The 19,510-nt window shown below is 43.8% G+C and overlaps 1 pseudogene; it reads left to right on the top strand.

The window, feature by feature from the left end:
• Window positions 1-17,610: 17,610 nt before the first annotated feature.
• LOC134937403 (5S ribosomal RNA) lies at window positions 17,611-17,729 on the top strand (annotated as a pseudogene).
• The last annotated feature ends 1,781 nt before the right edge of the window (window positions 17,730-19,510 follow it).

Genomic DNA, 19,510 nt, shown 5'->3' with positions numbered 1-19,510 from the left:
TGACTCAGGATCCCGGCCAGGCTTCGGGATAACCTTTATGACTGCAAAGTTCAAATATTGAGGCAAGGGAGCACCCTGCATGAAAGAATTAAATAAAACAGAAAGAGGTTCACATAATCTAGTAGATAGAATTTTATAGTAGTCATTTGCAAAACCGTCCGGGCCCGGAGTCTTCCCAGTCTTAAGTCCAGCTATTGTTGCAGAAACTTCCTCAGTGGTGATAGGTGTAAGGAGAGAGGCACAGTGCGTCTCTGACATTTGGGGCAGATCAGTAGAAGACCAAAAGCCTGACTTGTGAGTCTGATTAATAACTTGGCTTGCATAAAGATTGGTGTAAAATGACTGTAGCACCTCAGCGATCTCGGCAGAGGTCTGTACCCTGTCCCCACCTGGGGTTAGGAGAGAGTGGATGACCACTTTAGGGTGTCTGCCTTTCAACAAATGGGATAACAGTTTGCCAGACTTATTGCCGTACCTGTAGATGCCACAGTCTCTTGAAAATTAATATTTGGCTTCCATCTGAGAAAGAAGGGTATCAAACAATGTTTTTTGTGTAAGATAACATTCCCTAGTAGAAAGGGAAGGGGAGGATTTAAATTCCTGAAAAGCATGAGTAAGAGCCACCTGGGCTTCCAGGTAATGCAAATTAAAATCTAAACCCCTTTTTTTACTATAGGACATGATATGTCCCCTGACTACCGATTTTGACGCTTGCCAGAAAAGAGCAGGATCATCTCGCAGGGTCTCTCCATTATGCGTATGATAATCCAGCCATGCTGCATCTAGTGAGGAGCGAAATTTTAGAGAGCCACTTAAATGAGAGGGGAAGTGCCAGGAACGAAAAGGTTTTTTTCAGAGATAAGCATCAGTTTCATCCAGCATAAAGCATGCTCTGAAACACAGATATCCTCAATTTTAGTATCAGCCACTTTCGAGAAAAAAAGAGTCTGTCAACAGCAGATAATCAATCCTCGAAAATGTGTGGTGCGCAGCCGAGAGACATGTAAATTCTCTTTCTAATGGATAACATGCGCGCCACACATCCACTAAGGACAGCTGCGAGCAGATATAGGGGATACCAATACGTGGTAACGAGGGGGGAGTGCGAGGGGGGGGGATTTATCCAAGGCTGGAGAAGAATATAAATTAAAATCTCCACCCAGGATTATAGGAATTTCAGAGTAGCTTAGTAGTTTCGTGACAATGTGTGTATAAAATTGCTTAGAGTAATGATTGGGAGCATAAATATTACATAGTAGGAACCGGGATGCATACAGTGTGACATCTGCCAGTATATAACGGCCCTGAGCGTCATCTAAAATAGCATGGACAGAGATAGGGACAGTGTGCCTAGCCAAAGAAATCACCCCCCTAGCCTTAGAAGAGAAGGAGGAAGAGGCCACCACAGACCAGCCCATAGTGTTCAGTTTTACCACCTCATTTAGCATAAGGTGAGACTCCTGAACAAAGACAACATCCACCCCCACCTTTTGAAGATAGAGCAAAATCTTTTTGCGTTTGGCGGGAGAGTTAATCCCTCCCACATTTCACGTACCGATACTCAGACTAGCCATGCATCAAATGAACTGGGAAAACCTGAAAACCTGCGCAGTAACCATAATATCTACAGCCGCCGCTAATTAGATATAAAATATACAAGTGCAGACCCAAGAGGAAAAGAAGGGGAAGGAGAGAAAAGAAGGGGGAAAAGAGGGACAGAAACATATAAAACACATAAGATATAACTTCAACATTGTGAAAGAAAGTCCTGCTAAGGACTATCATAACTTCAGAAAAACGAGAGCAACCGGTTCAAGCAGACACAGAGGCCGTCACAGACCGCCAATGAGCCAGCCAGAATTATGAGAACCTGAGGAAAAAATGAGGGAGGGGCGGGTGCCCCACCCGGCCCCACCCACCCTCGGCAACATAATAAAAAGATATACATATGAAAAGAAAAATAACAAGAAAATATCAGAGCACACAGAGCATGTTACAGATAAACAAAAAATGCAGCCTTCCACATATGAATGTAATAAGAGTGAAGAAGGGGGAAATATCTCCACCAAGCATACATAATCATTCTGGTAAGATTACATGGCTACATAAATACAACAAATGAGTGGTAAAAATCTAAAGCATAAAACAGGGCAAAAAGGCTCAGCCCGCTGTCTAAGACAAAAGTCCCTTTTGGAAAAAGAAACACCTGCAGCTGATCCCACAGCAATAATTAAATTGGCAGACAGAACAGGAAACAAAGAGAAGTCCCGGGACAATACTCAGCCATCACGATCCTGAGTGTCATCCGCCGGAGAGGAGTCGTCATCTGCTATGGAAGCTTCAGAGACATAAGCCTCTGCATCTGCGAGATTTGTAAAGTCCCGGAAAGAGTTACCCTCGAACAGGCGTAGTCTTGCGGGGAAGAGCAGAGCAAATTTCCTATTCGCCTTTACCAATCGGGAACAAAGGGGAGTAAATTCCCGAGGTGCCCGGGAAACCTCCACGGAGTAGTCTTGGAAAATGGCCAAACGAGCTCCTTCCCATTGTAAATTCCTATGTTTCCTGGATGCCGTCCATATTGCTTCCTTATGGAGAAAGTTCAAACATTTAAATATAACCACACGTGGTTTGCTATTAGGTGAAGAGCGTGGGGGACCCAGTCTATGGGCTCTCTCGATGACTAAGCCAGTGCATTCATCTTGGATATGCAGTAAATCCAGGAGGAATGTTTGTAGAAAAAGGGTCAAGTCAGGACCTTTCAGTGACTCAGGGAGCCCCAGCACCCGAAGATTTGATATCCTCGATCTATTTTCAAGATCGTCCACCTTATTCAGCAGCTGGAAGTGAGATTTCTGGAGCTCATCATATCTATGCTTCAGATCCCCAACATCCTGGAAAGTCTCCCCCAGCCTTTGTTCATTTGTAAGGACAGTCTTAGTTAACTGCTTGATTTGGGATTTTAGATCTTTCACTGCCTGCTGCATTTTAGCAGCATGTGCATCCATAATAGGCTCCATGGCATCCCTTACAGCTCTCACTACATCAGGATAAGTCACTGGAGAGGCAGGGGAGCAGTCAGGCTCACCTGAGGGAGAAATGTGCTTTGCAGAAGCCTGTTTGACGCTGCCAGCAGCCTACAGGCTTGTTTGTGAGCTATGTGCGGTGGCCATCTTGGATTCCCCGGGCTGTTTTTCAGACCTCGATCTCTGGGCTTTAGGGGGCATGGGGGAGGACAGAAACCTTTCCATCCAGTCCCCAGCACTTTCCCAGAAGTGGTATGCACCAGGCGCAGAAAAAAGCTGCGAGCAGGAGGCGCTGTGTGCTCCGGTTGCCGAGGGTGCAGGAGAGCTGCAGAGATCAGCTACTCCTCACATAGGCGCCGGAACCGGAAGTCCTCAGTTTTGCCCAATTTATCACACATCTAGTTTGTGTTTAATGTGTATGCATTAGAAGTTTTATCAATATCCACTTCCTGTTCACAATCCCCTCCCCTGGATGAGGAGGGACTCTCAGTAGGTATAAATACAATGCTTAGTTTGCTCTCCTACACACCCTGAGGAAGACAAATGTCGAAACGCGTTGGTGGAGAGCAGGCTACACATCTGTATGGTTACATCCATTTATGACCTTGGATTTATCATCATTGGGGTTCAGTCCGGGCTACTTACCCCCACAGGTCAGGTGTTCAAAGTTTTTCCAGCTGTGTAAAAACCTTGATGCAACTTGAGCTGTGTATGCCCTGAAAACATCTTTTTAATCAAGTTTTAGTGATGTAGTTAATAAAATTGCTCTTATTGAAATACACTGATTGGGGTTTCATCTGTCTCTATATACCTCCCATTACTGAGTATTGGAAGTATCTTGGATTCCGCATACAGAAGAGAAGTGGAATAAGGAGAAAAGAAAACTTTATGTGCAAGTTGAAACAGATCACACTAAGTTTGGGACGTCAGTTATCCATGTGGGATAGGAGCTTTCAACCCATATAATACACAGATCGTCTCAACGGATCAGTTCCCAGTCCGGTCAGCAAACAGTCGGCTCAAGCAACGGTGCCGTTATATGAGCAAAGAATATACATCTACGATGACTGAGGAATGCTCTGATCCGGTAAGAAAGACCGGTACATGCCTGAATCATCACGGCCATTTGGACACTGACAGTGCCGTTCCGGGCACAGGTGGAGCATAGGGCTGCAGACGCCACATCATCAGTCTGGCGCCCTCCTTCTGCCCTCTCCTACACAGCAACACTTATTGAAACAACGGAGGAAGTCTGCATGTGGTTTGCTTGCCACTATATCCTCATGGTGTTGTTATAATCATTTGCATCTAAGAATCAAGGAGGTGAGCATAAAGGTCTACTCTTTGTCGGGAAAAGACTTCATATAACCCACATTATCATCGTACCATCTTATTTCTTTCAAATATTCAACAAGGGACTATATACCCTTAAGGTTAATTTGGAACTCTTTCCAGAGACGATTGTGTTAACTATATATTTAAAACAGCTTTTTATTTGTTGTATGGTATATATGTCAACCTTATGTCATATTGTTTTTAAATCTGTCAGGTGTATTGAATAAATGTCTATTTTTTATTATTAAGCGCTCCCTTGATATATATTTTTAATATCTCTTCTATAGTTATCCATGTGGGTCTACATCACTGGTGGTATAGAAAGATATAATGCAACCATGGGTGTTGGTGAATTATAAAAGACACCTTTATGAATGATTCTCACTTCGGTGTGAGTACGATACGATATTCTGCCTATATATTCTACAAGGGAAGACAGCTGTATAGAGAATTAACTTCTTGTATATTTCATCCTGGTTGTAAAAAACATACTACGTTATATTGTTTTTTTGTGTGTTTTTTCATTCTTCTTGAGAGTACGAGCTGGAGAAATCCATATCGGGAACATCAAGAAACATTCGGCCATACAGGAGGGACATACAAGCGTTGATTCTCATCTACAGAGACAATCTTATATAGAGACTTCGTATTTATGAACATTTTGATTATTAACTCTAATTGGTGAGCGCAGAAATATATGGTTGTGTTTTTTTCAATTCCTTAGTTATCCCGTCATTCAGCTGCTCACGGTGAAATCAACTCAATTTCAGCACCAGGCCTATTACCATGGTAATTTATTTTTGCATTTCTGTGTAAGTAAGACTATTTTCAGCTTCAAGTTTATGCACATTTGAATATAAAGTATGATTAATGACTGATCCATTTATAGTAGATCCAAATAAAATAAATAATAACAATAATTGGAAAGATGCCTGATTGACAGACAGAGGCGGTTGTGGGATGGACAGGGGATGTGCCATTGGTGGAGTGCGGCCCGGACAAAGCAGGCGTGTCCAGACCGTTGCGGGGGCGGGCTGTGCTGGCTGCATGACGTCACACGCAGCCGCTGCGACCCGGAACATGGTGGGTAGTCGCCTGCCAGCGCAGCCAGGCTGCGCAGGTAGGAAGCTACTTGGCGGGTGCAATAGCATCTCAGCCATGCAATGCTTTCAAACCCATGCTGGGGGAGAGGGGGAAGAACCTGACATGCGGGGCGGACTTGCCCTGTGCTGGGCGTCCCCCCGCATGTCAGAGAAACTGATTGTAGATGTGCTGAATTTAGCACATCTACGATCAGGTCTGAATCACCCTCTAAGTGTAAGTTACAGCCTGGGGATTGGAAGGCAGGATTGAGTCAGAGTGAAGGAAATGAGAAGGTATAAAAATTGCCATATAAAAAGAGAAATATAGAAGATGAGAAAATGATGTGAGGCCAGGAAGGGCTGCATTGTGACAACTATAATACAGGAACCATGTATCATGAAACTTGATGATCCAAACTCGGTTCAGAAGTTCTAATCAAGGGGGGGGGGGGAAGGGGGGGGGGGATTGTTTCCAAGCTTTGGTAATTTGAAATTTAGCTATACAGGATAAATGCAGAACAAGTTTATTATCGGAATTGTTCAAATGGCAAGCGGGAACAGACGGGAGTAATGTTTCTGGAGTAAGATGAAGCGATAAGCATCTGAACCATGGGCCTAATTCATATCTGATCACAACAGCAAAATCTTTCTCTAATGGGCAAAACCATATGCACTGCAGGTGGAGCAGATAAAACATGTGCAGAGTGAGTTAGATTTGGGTGGGTTATTTTGTTTCTGTGCAGGGTGAATACTGGCTGCTTTATTTTTACACTAGAATTTAGATTTCAGTTTGAACACCCCCCACCAAAATCTAACTCTCTCTGCACATGTTATATCTGCCCCACCTGCACTGCACATGGTTTTGCCCATTAGAGAAAAATTTTGCTGTTGCGATCAGGTCTGAATTAGGCCCCATATACCAAAAAGAGGCAATTTTGGGACAACTCCATCAACTAGGTACCAACGTGTATAGACTTTCTAGGAGTTTTCCTTACTGGAAACACTGGGGTAAATTTACTAAGGTGGGAGTTTTTTAGAACTGGTGATGTTGCCTATAGCAACCATTCAGATTCTATCTATTATCTTCTAGAAGCAGCTTGATAAATGTTAAGTAGAATCTGATTGGTTGCTATGGGCAACATCACTAGTTCTAAAAAACTCCCATCTTAGTAAATTTACCCCACTGATAGAGCATTGGAGATATTTAAGCAGATTGTTTCCCAGGTTTCCTCCACTGAAGACTTCCCCAGGTCTGCTTCCCTTTAGAGTTCATGGGTTTCACCAAGGGGGAGCCCAGGGACGGAATAATGTGGTACAATAAAGAAACAGTGCCTCTGTCTGTGGGATGATATATACAGAGACGTCCTATCCACGTCAGATCATGAGGGGTACCAGAATCCCTAAGGGAAGTATTAATAAAGTTACAAATTTGATGGTATTGCAAAAAAAAAAAAAATTTGGAAGGTTGTATCTCTCCTGAAGTTCTGCAAAAGAATATGGGGCAGTTTTGCAGAGTATATGGCAAATTGGGTGATGCCTGCTGCTGTCCAAGTAGAAACCATAAAAGAGGATTGGCCTGGGGGAAAGGAGGGATGATGCCAGAATGGGGTTTGAGGTTAGGAGTAAGCAGAAAGGGAGAACTTGGTTACCAATGAGTCCCAGACAGATACCGTGTGGACAACCGTGCACTGTCGGCGCAGAGAGAGCCAAATGAGATGAGAGATGTAATCAATCCGTACAAGGTCGCTCTCCATGTCAACCCATCTCTTAGTTCCTCTGGGAGAATGCCAGGCCACTAATTGACTGAGTCTGGAGGCATGGCAGTATTTGGACAGTAACGGAAGGCCCAGACCTCCATGAGAGGTGTTCTTATGTAAGATTGCCCTATGTAAACAGGGTTTTTTAATCATTCCATATGAATTTACCATATAGGGTTTGAAGGGAAGTTAGGATCTGAGGGGTTACAGCAATGGGGAGGATCTGAAATAAATATAGAAGTTTGGGTACAACATCCATCTTGATAGCATTGATACGGCATATCAAGGATAAAAAAAGATTTTCTTCCAGACAGGAATGTTTTGTGCAAGCGTCCTGAAGAGGGGGAGGGGGGGGGGGGGTCGTTGGTAGTTACTCTCTTTCACAGAACAAGGTGATTGTGTACTCGGGGATTCTTCAGGTGGTTGGGAAGAGGAACTGGTGTTGTGATGGAACTTAGGTGGTCGACTGTAGGTCTTCCTCATGCAGGTACTTGAGTTTAGCCGAGTAGTGGGTTCTCAAAGATTACTTAGAACTGGAAGGAAAGCTGGAGTCATGGAACCGGACTAGTCTCTGGTGAAATTAAAACTGGGCTGGACACCGAAGCACGTAGAACCGGGCTGGGTACCGGTGAGACTGGAAACCGGGCTGGTTACAGACGTGCCTGAACTGGGCTGGTTACCGGAGCACTATGGACTGGGCTGGGTACCCGTGAGACTGGAAACCTGGCTATTTACCGGCGTGCCTGAACCAGACTGGTTACCGGATCACTATGGACCGGGCTGGATACCAGTGAGACTGAGAACTGGGCTTAATACCGGTTAAACAAGCTATACACAGCGGACCTGACTGTTACCGGGTATAACTGGTAACGCAACTGTAATCTGGGCTGATACCAGATATATCTGGCTACGCAAGTGTAATCCGGGCTGGTACCGGATAAAACTGGGTACGTAACTGTAATGCGGGCTGGTACTTGATATAAATGGTAATGCTACTATGATCTGGGCTGGTATTGAATACAGCTAATAGCACAATGGAGATCCAAACTGATTGTACAATAGAGATCCTCCTGGGTTATGCAGGAACCCAGTGTGAGCCTGACTGTAGCTGGGGAGCGACGATATCTGACTCTGCCATGCACTTCCTTTAAACCTCCCGCCCTGTTCTTATTGGAGCAGGAGGTCACATGGCTTGTCTCCCCCGTGATTGGTCAGCATGATCAGCTCCACAGCAGCCGCTGACCACCCGCTGCACACCCAGGGAGAGACAGAGCAGTAAGCGTGGCAGTCGCTGCTTCATGAAAGCCTCATATAGAGATATATATGATTTGATCAAATAGACACCTAGGTATTTTATACGGGTCTGGGACTCCAGGTCGACAACAAAAAGGTCGACACACCTTAGGTCGATGCCAATTGGTCGACACACCTTAGGTCGACATGGACAGAAGGTCGACAGGAACAAGGTCGACATGGAAAAAGGTCGACATGAGTTTTAAAAAAAAATTGGTGTCGTTTTCTTCGTAGAATGACCGGGAACCCCAATTAGTGCACCGCGGTCCCTCGCATGGCTCGCTTCGCTCGCCATGCTTCGGGCATGGTGCCTTCGCTCCGCTCCGCTCGCCACAGATTACCATTCCAATCGTAGTCCACGTGGATCGTTCAGTATGAAAAGGTTCCAACAAAGAAAAAAATTGTGAAAAACTCATGTCGACTTTTTTCCACGTCGACCTTGTTCCTGTCGACCTTTTGTCCATGTCGACCTAAGGTGTGTCGATCAATTGGTGTCAACCTAAGGTGTGTCAACCTTTTTGTTGTCGACCTGGAGTCCGGATACCATTTTATACACTCTTGGTTCCAACTGAAGAGAAAATTGAGCTTGAGAAGATTCAGGGAAAAGGCTGGGATGTGTAAGGGGAGGGCTTCCGACTTGTCATAATTGACCTTGTATCCAGAGAGATTGCCATAGAGTGAAAGTTCCTTGAAAAAGTTGGGAAGAGAAATTAAGGGGTTGGTGAGGGTGAGGAGAACTTCGTCCGCTAAGAGAGATTTTATATTGGGAGTTTCCTATAGATATACCCAAAATGTCCAGGTTGAGGCGTATGCGACATGTGAGGGGTTTGATTACCAGGGCGAATATAAGCGGTGAGAGAGGACATTCTTGTCGCGTGCTGTTGGAGTGTTAAATACCAAATTTAATTATACCCATTGTGCTTCCCTTCTTGCAACTAAGTCAAAGATTGAATTGAAGTCAGATTTATAAAAACAATTAATTATTTATTAAAAAGACCCCGCCCGTATACAGGCTGATAGGCAGCATTTTCTCAGCCCGGGTCAAATACATCAACAGAGAAAAACATGGCGATGCACTGGTTTTATAATATTCGGTTACACCCAATTCTTTTAACACTCCCACTGATTTCATGCATCTTTGAGTACAATGTTATACTCATATTAGGACAGGGTACCAGCTAGAAGCTAGTTAGCCTTATTTGGTGCTAATTCCAATTCTATTACACACAATGGGGTATATTTACTAAGGTCCCGATTTTGACCGAGATGCCGTTTTTTCTTCAAAGTGTCATCTCGGTAATTTACTAAGCAAAAATCACGGCAGTGATGAGGGCATTCGTAATATTTTGGAAGTCCTAGGAAAAAAATCACGAATCAATACACCATCGGTCAAATACGCCTGCAATTTGGTAGAAATCGGGAATTTACTAAAAAGTGCAAAACACAAACACTGCCGACAATAGCCAAACACTGCCGTGATGAAATACAAATCGTGAAAAAGTGCTAAAAAAAAACAGACCTGCTTTTTTATCCCGTGTTTGTATAGGCATGCACGGATCCATGAGATTTGTGCATGTTTTTCAGTGGGAAGGGGTGGGAAATGTTATAATTTAAAAAAAAAAAAAAAAAATGCGTGGGGTCCCCCCTCCTAAACCAAACCAGCCTCGGGCTCTTTGAGCCGGCCCTGGTTGCAAAAATATGGGGGAAAAATTGACAGGGGTTCCCCCATATTTAAGCAACCAGCACCGGGCTCTGCGCCTGGTCCTGGTTCCAAAAATACGGGGGACAAAAAGCGTAGGGGTCCCCCGTATTTTTGAAACCAGCACCGGGCTCCACTAGCTGGACAGATAATGCCACAGCCGGGGGTCACTTTTATACAGTGCCTTGCGGCCGTGGCATCAAATATCCAACTAGTCACCCCTGGCCGGGGTACCCTGGGGGAGTGGGGACCCCTTCAATCAAGGGGTCCCCCCCCCAGCCACCCAAGGGCCAGGGGTGAAGCCCGAGGCTGTCCCCCCCATCCAATGGGCTGCGGATGGGGGGCTGATAGCCTTTGTTGAAAGTAATGAATATTGTTTTTAGTAGCAGTACTACAAGTCCCAGCAAGCCTCCCCCGCAAGCTGGTACTTGGAGAACCACAAGTACCAGCATGCGGCGGAAAACCGGGCCCGCTGGTACCTGTAGTACTACTACTAAAAAAATACCCCAATAAAGACATTACACACACACCTTGAAAGTATAACTTTAATGCATACATACACACCACCATATACACATACTTACCTTATGTTCACACGAGGGTCGGTCCTCTTCTCCAGTAGAATCCATGGTGTACCTGTTGAAAAAATCCTACTCACCAAATCCAGTGTAGAGGGCTCCTCGGATAATCCATTTGTAATCCACGTACTTGTAAAAATAAAAAAACGGGACACCCGACCACGAACTGAAAGGGGCCCCATGTTTTCACATGGGACCCCTTTCCCCGAATGCCAGAAACCCCCTCTGACTGATGTCTAAGTGGGTTTCTTCAGCCAATCAGGGAGCGCCACGTTGTGGCACCCTCCTGATCGGCTGTGTGCTCCTGTACTGTATGACAGGCGGCACACGGCAGTGTTACAATGTAGCGCCTATGCGCTCCATTATAACCAATGGTGGGAACTTTGTGGTCAGCGGTGAGGTCACTTTCGGTCAACCGCTGACCTCAAAGTTCCCACCATTGGTTACAATGGAGCGCATAGGCGCTACATTGTAACACTGCCGTGTGCCGCCTGTCAGACAGTACAGGAGCACACAGCCGATCAGGAGGATGCCACAACGTGGCGTTCCCTGATTGGCTGATGGAACCCTCTTAGACATAAGTCAGAGGGGGTTTCTGGCATTCGGGGAAAGGGGTCCCATGTGAAAACATGGGGCCCCTTTCAGTTCGTGGTCGGGTGTCCCGTTTTTTTATTTTTACAAGTACGTGGATTACAAATGGATTATCCGAGGAGCCCTCTACACTGGATTTGGTGAGTAGGATTTTTTCAACAGGTACACCATGGATTCTACATGGAGAAGAGGACCGACCCTCGTGTGAACATAAGGTAAGTATGTGTATATGGTGGTGTGTATGTATGCATTAAAGTTATACTTTCAAGGTGTGTGTGTAATGTCTTTATTGGGGTATTTTTTTAGTAGTAGTACTACAGGTACCAGCGGGCCCATTTTTCCGCCGCATGCTGGTACTTGTGGTTCTCCAAGTACCAGCTTGCGGGGGAGGCTTGCTGGGACTTGTAGTACTGCTACTAAAAACAATATTCATTACTTTCAACAAAGGCTATCAGCCCCCCATCCGCAGCCCATTGGATGGGGGGGACAGCCTCGGGCTTCACCCCTGGCCCTTGGGTGGCTGGGGGGGGGACCCCTTGATTGAAGGGGTCCCCACTCCCCCAGGGTACCCCGGCCAGGGGTGACTAGTTGGATATTTGATGCCACGGCCGCAAGGCACTGTATAAAAGTGACCCCCGGCTGTGGCATTATCTGTCCAGCTAGTGGAGCCCGGTGCTGGTTTCAAAAATACGGGGGACCCCTACGCTTTTTGTCCCCCGTATTTTTGGAACCAGGACCAGGCGCAGAGCCCGGTGCTGGTTGCTTAAATATGGGGGAACCCCTGTCAATCTTTTCCCCATATTTTTGCAACCAGGACCGGCTCAAAGAGCCCGAGGCTGGTTTGGCTTAGGAGGGGGGACCCCACGCAATTTTTTTTTTAAGTTTAAACATTTTTTTTTTTTTTTACAAGGTGCACAATGAAGCCCTGCACGGATCTCTCAGATCTGGCAGAGATTCATTGTATTAAAGTCGGCAGTGTTTTACAAGTCACTCACGTAAAACACTGCCTAAAAAAACGAATGACATCGACATCGGAAAAACCGAAAATGCAGAATACGGCAGCTTAGTAAATTAGTCGTAATCAATTCAAAAAGTTGCATATTTACACTTTCGATGTCATTCGTGATTGAACTTTGACCTCAAACGGGAAAATACAAATCTTAGTAAATTTACCCCAATGGGTGAGATTCAAATGATATATCACGCCCAATTTCCTTTCTAAAATGATCTCCGTTATCACGTATATTGGTTTAACTGTGTAAAGGGTTGGGTGCCTCCCTACTTCGGGGGTAGCAAGCTGAAATAATGATACCATGCCCCTGAGGGCAGAAACAGAACGGGTGTGGAAAGGGGTGAAAAGAATTGAATCCCACCCAATGAGTCTGCTAAACTCTGTTAAAGGTACATGTATCTGATTAGTGAACTAATGTCTGTATAAAGGTCATCTATCTAACAAAATGGATGGAGGATTAGCCTTATTATATGATGGGTATAGCTGTATACCTATTACATATGCAAGTGTATTGTATGAATAAAATAAATTATATTCCTTATGCACTTAGATATTTAACAATTCCTCACTTTGATCCCCACTCTACATTCTACACGTGCTATATCACTTATCAGACTGCATAAGAAATATAACGTTCATTCAGCATCATCTCTGGTCTATTCTCTCTCTCTTGTGGTAACCATCTGAATACAGTATAGGCCGCATCTAATACAGTATGGGCTACATCTATAAGAAAAATATATGAGCAGAATGAAAATCATGATCACAAGAATACATTTCTTCAAGAAATACATCATCAAATATTTCCTAATCCTGAAAATTGAATACTAGGATTTAAACATTTATCATTTCCAGTCCATATCATAATGTCTTTGTTGAACGTTTTTCTTTTATATCCTGGGCCTCCTTTATATAATTGGTAATAATCGTATCCGGATCTGTAATGTCATTGGTCAAATAAATACAGCAGTGAACTCAAAGTGATGTTTCAGAAATCAAACAATATCCTACAATTTTTGGTATTAAAGAGTCTAGAACAATGTGTTATCGTAATAGATCATGTCCCATATTCTGGAATGTCTTATCATAAAGTTCAGTCATGTTATCAAAAACTTTAGATGAAATAAAATGTCAACTCCCAGTTGATTAATCATAAAACTCCAATAGCCCTAGGAGAACTTATTAGCGGCACCTCCACCAATTCAATGTTTTATTGATGCACTGGTGACAGGAACATGTTTCCTGATGACTGGGTCAATCGTTCTTTTAGGAATAGTTCATCCTGTAAGAAAACTTTTCTCAAATTATTATGTGTTTTTGTATAAAATTGCTAAATTAATCTTCTTAAATAACAAATATCTTCAGAATTAATAGGTAACCAATTGTATACCAATCCTAAGGACATAGTGGCAACTATCATTCCCTGTTTCACTGTTGTTATCACAAAATCTATAAAGTTTTGGTAATCACATCAAATGTAACTTACATAGAGAACTTTGGCATGTTACTATACAATGCTGGCGTCTTTGTATACATACCCAACAATTATAATAATAATAACCAACATGGAGACAGCAAACGAGTTTAAGAGAACCACTCCTGCCAGAATGGAATCAAATGGGTGTTTTCATGCAACATCAATTTATTAATGTTACATTTATTTATTGCATACAAAAGAAAATACTATATTTTATTTATATGGCACCACATTGGATGAGTAGCGACATGCACTATCGGGATCCGGTCAGAAAACCGAAGCCGGAATCCCGACACTGATCAGAAGACAGACGCCGGGATCCTGACATGGATTACAATGCCGGAGCTGGAATCACGACTGCCATATCCCGATTGTAAGTATGCCGGGGTGAGTTAAGGTGCATACACCTGGTGAGATATTGACTACCACCAATATTGACTAACTTTACTTGAGCTTTTGACCATGTGAGATTTTAACGAAGTGCTAAGTTTAACTATACTATTACTAGATTGCACACAATATAGTCAAAATTGACTTGCCTGCAGTGTCTATATAGTTAAAATCGTAAGGTTACATTGCACCGTGTGTATGCACCTTGAAGGTCAGGCTACGATATAGATTCAGATTAGGGGGACGTGGGTTAGGCTGCTGGGTGGGGTGTTAGGGTTAGTAACTAAAGTGGGGGATTAGGGTTACTGTGGTAATCAGAGAGCCAAGTTGTAGACATAATTATAGATACTTAAAAAAATGATGTCTCTGTGCGCTTACAACAAGCAGCCTTAGCAGTATAAATGAAGTGGAATCACATCGAATCCCACAATAACAACATTATAGAGCCTAGACGCTCGCAGATTTGTATAGTCACTTCCCTTCGGTGTGGTTGCAGTTGGACTGTTAGCTCCTCCCCCTGGTACAGTGTACTGATAGCTGGAGTTGTTGTGGAGGGACCTGTTCTTCCTCTCAGCGCTGTGCAGGCAGGAAAATGGCGCTGGAACGATGCTGGGTCCGCTCTGAGGAAAAGCTCCGCCCCCTTAATGGCGCTGTCTTCCCGCTTTTCAAGGATTATACTGGCCTGAGGTAAAATGTGTCTTGGCTGAGATCCGCGAACCCCGACAGACTTCTGGACTAGTGTGAGGGTAAGCGCTGGCCCAGGGCGCCCCTCACAGCGCCGCACCATGTGCCTCTGAGCCTGAGTTAATACTGCGCTCCCTCCCCATTGCCGCCATCTTCACACCGGCCCCCCGCTTGCTAGGGGAGTCGGTGACTCACTCACCACATCTTCAGCTCTGTATGGGGTTGGCAGCATGCTGCTGGGGCTAACGATCCCCCTTGGCGGAGAACGATCCGACCCCTCTGGAGCTCAGTGTCCAGTCAGCGGAGACAGTGGCTCAGACCCCGCAGGGCAGACACTGCTCCCCTCCTTAGTCCCTCGCTGCATGGAGGCTGTTTCCAGCAGCCTCCCTGTAAAAAAATAAACTCCAAATAAACTTTACTAGAAAAGCTCTGTAGAGCTCCCCTAGCTGTGACCGGCTCCTCCGGGCACATTTTCTAAACTGAGTCTGCTAGGAGGGGCATAGAGGGAGGAGCCAGCCCACACTCTCAAACTCTTAAAGTGCCAATGGCTCCTGGTGGACCCATCTATACCCTATGGTACTAATGTGGACCCCAGCATCCTCTAGGACATAAGAGAAACAAAGTTTTTAAATTTAGTTTTAGTCTTATTTGCTTCTTTTTTTTTTTTTTGCTTTAAGTTAATATTTAGCCAGTGGATCTCAGTTTTTATTTTAAACTGTAGACAAATACTTTTAGTTAAAGTTTTTGTTGACAAAATGAACACACTGTAAGGGATGTGCTGCTATAAGAAGCTCTGATCAACATCTCTCTGCATACAGAGTGTCCAGGATGGGAGCTGCTGCAGCTGCATATGCCCAGCCACAGCATCTCCCTCTGTCCTCACACAGCGGCCGCCGGGTGTGATACAGAAGTTAGACAGTATAAAGATAGACACTCATTAGGTCTACAGTATAGGGTCAACATTCAAAAAGTCAACAGGGTCAAAAGGTCAACACAATTTTTTTGGTGTGTGTGTGTTATTTTGTGTTTTTAAAACATTTTTTACCTAAATTTGTTGAAATGTGTCCCTCTGCAGGCTCGCCGCGCTTTGGGTTTGGAGGCTCACTTTGCTTGCCACAAGGTTACTAAAGCTAATAATTTGTGACACGGATAGTACATTTGTTGAAATGTGGCCCTGCTTTCGGGCTTGGTGATTTACCACAAGGTTACTAAAGGTAATAGTTTGTGACATGGATAGTAAATGCAGCAAAAGCTGTAAAAACATGACAGAAAATGAAAAAAAAAAAAAAATGTGATCCTATGGTGTTGACCTATTGACTGTCAACCTGCTGTCTATCTATGAATCACCTCCCACAGCTATCAATCTCCTCTCAGCCCAGGGTATATGCATACTGTATGTATATATATGTTTGTGTGTATGGGAATTTGGTGGAGGGAGACAAGGGAGACAGATCATCTAAATAATTATTTTTGCTCAGTATTTACTACCGGAGTAGAGGGAAAGGGGCCACAGTTAAGTTGAAATGAAATTCATAAAAATAAGGTAGATGAAAGTATATTTACAGAGGAGAAGGTCTTAACAGAACTTTCAAAACAGATAGTGGATAAATCAATGGGGCCATATGGGATACATCCAAGGATGCTAAAAGACCTTAAAGATGTGCTGATAGCACCATCAACAGAATTGTTCAACCAGTCACTAGCTACATGTGCAAATTCAGGAGACTGGAAGAGAGTGAATGTAGTAACACTGCACAAAAGTGGAAGCAAGGAAGAAGCAAGTAACTACACACCAGTAAGCCTTACAGCAGTAGTAAGGAAAGTAATGGAAACACTATTAAAAGAAAGAGTTGTTGAGTATCTTAAATCAAACAACTTGCAGGATCCCAAACATCCAGGAAGTGAACAAGCCCAGCGGGGTGAAACACGGTTTCCTGACACAGCGGGTCCACCGGCGCCAGCTCCAGCACACGGATTAACACCCTCGTCGCTGAACACTCACAGGTCATGCACACCTAGTGTGCCTGCAACAATCCCTTTGTTATTTTCACTCTGTGTCAATCCCGGAGATGATCCATACTTATTAATTTATCTCTCTGTTTATAGATAACAGTGTCTATTCAAAGAGGACCCTGACAGGTTTATTCCAAGTCCATATATGTGTCCCCTTCTTTTCTTTGTTATTTATACAGATTGTATGTATATTATAGCCAGGCTATCATCTCAACTGGCTCTTTAAGCTAACATCAGCCTTTTCTCACACGGGTATTTTGTGCAAATAACAGAAACTTTATTATCAGGTTACTCTGAGATACCTTGGTTGGCAGGCATATAGGCTCCATACCAGTGTACAGTCTGTTTTTCGTATGTGTGGTAATAATTATTTAATTACTACAAGTGTCTTATAACTAGTATGATGTGCATATATTTTTATGCCGTATCGCAGTAACCCCCCTTGTTTCGGAATCACTCCAATATACATTGTATGTACATAATTTTGGTGATTTCTGTTTTCATTTCTTCTCATTTCCGTGGACTCTCATCTACGATCCAGGGTGCACAGTACCACAGTTGTGGGATTTGATGCATCCAGCCTAACGTAGAAAGCAGATCCACACTTTTTCTATGTGACCACTGTCACACTCTCTTACCTAGGTGCACTCTCATTGGTGTCCAACCCACCCACCTTTTCTACTATCAAACCACACTGCCAGTGCCCGATCTCGTCCGATCTTGGAAGCTAAACAGTGTTGGGCTGGGTCAGTACCTGAGGAAGAGACTCACAGGGAATACCTAGTGTTGTAGAGCAGGAATCATCCTATGACACCAACAGCAGTATCACCACTTATCTCTATCGTCAATAACTATTCTTTGTTACTGCATACAACCAATAATTAATTCTTAAGACCCTTTGAGCCTTCTTACACTTATAATACATTTGTGCGTTTACTGGTGACCGGCATGAACTTGGCATTGTCTCATTAAGTATTCTGACCTTTTCAATACGGACATAATATCTAATCAACCACATAGTGGTCCTATTAACACAGATTGTCTGTACTGGTCGGGCTGAAATGGGTGTAAGACTTTGAAGTGTCTACAGCCTTTCTTATCACACTCTGTGAGACAGGACCAGGACATTTTTACATATTTTTCTATATACATACATTATATTTCTTCATTATATTTAACTTGGATCATGTATCTCTTAATGGGTAATCACATAATTTTTAACTAATATTTCAATAAAGTATGTCTTAACAGTATATTTCATGATTAATTAAAATTTATTGAAATGTATTTCAATGAACAAGAGTGCGCCCACCGGACACTGGTCCGCATCATATAGCAGCCTTGAGGGATGGAGAGGGGAGATGTCATTTTCAGGGAAACAGGATCTCTGATATTTTACATAATTTTTATAAAAATCTGTACTCCCAAGACCCGATTGACACTGTGGCTAAACATGATTTTTGGAGGGAGATAGAGTTACCCCAACTTAGTCACGCACATTCGGTATCACTCGCGGCCCCCATCACCGCGCAGGAAGTTCTGGACACTATTCATACTCTTAAAAATCTTAAATCTCCAGGCCCTGATGGATTGTCCGCAGAATTCTATAAGATTCTTGAGAAAAGAATTAGTGCCCCCTTAGCATCTCTGTACAATTCCATTTACTCCCTTCACAGGATCCCACAATATTTAAATTCGGCCTCCATTAGAGTATTGCCCAAACCAGGGCGAGACCCGCTATTGCCTTCCTCGTATAGACCTATCACGTTACTTAACGTCGATTATAAAATCTTCACTAAACTTTTGTCGGATAGGATAAAAAAAATGCTTCCGAATCTCATTCATGAAGACCAAACTGGTTTTGTGTGGGGGAGGCATTCAGTGACAAATATTAGGAAAATCCTCGCTATTATGCAGGCCTTGGAGTCCTCTCGGACGGGTGGTCCTACCTTCCTGTTATCATTAGATGCCGAGAAGGCTTTTGATTTGGTTACGTGGGACCACCTGTTCGAGACTCTCCGGAGATTTGGTTTCCCTCCTACGCTTGTCTCTACGCTGCAGGCTCTCTACCACGAACCCCTCACTCAATTATTTGCTAACAAATTCCTGTCCGCTTCTTTCTTTACCCAAAGAGGTACTAGGCAAGGCTGCCCACTTTCTCCCCTCCTGTTTGCATTAGCTCTGGAAGCCCTAGCCATTGCGCTTAGACACCTTCACTCCTTTTCTGGTGTTGAGGTGGGCAATGTGAACAATAAGTTACGTTTATTCGCAGATGATATGCTCTTATTTGTGCGTGACCCACTGACTTCCATTCCAGCCATATTCGATATCATAACTAAATTCGTATCGTTTGCAGGGTACAGAGTGAATGTTAGCAAATCTGACTTGCTCCCCATAGGCCCCCAATTGGCTTCAGTAGACCTCACGAATCTCACACCTCGTCTCAAAATCAACACGGTTTCATTAAAATACTTAGGAATCAACATCCCCACACATACCTCCCAAATCTATTCTTGTAATTATACGCCAATCATCCAGAAAATGAGGCGTCAATTGGAAAATTGGATCGATCTCCC

The sequence above is a fragment of the Pseudophryne corroboree genome, chromosome 6 (genome assembly GCF_028390025.1).
Source record: "Pseudophryne corroboree isolate aPseCor3 chromosome 6, aPseCor3.hap2, whole genome shotgun sequence".
Lineage (NCBI taxonomy): Eukaryota > Metazoa > Chordata > Amphibia > Anura > Myobatrachidae > Pseudophryne > Pseudophryne corroboree.
The sequence above is the reverse complement of the archived record's forward strand: the minus strand, read 5'-3'. Positions and strand labels throughout refer to the sequence as shown.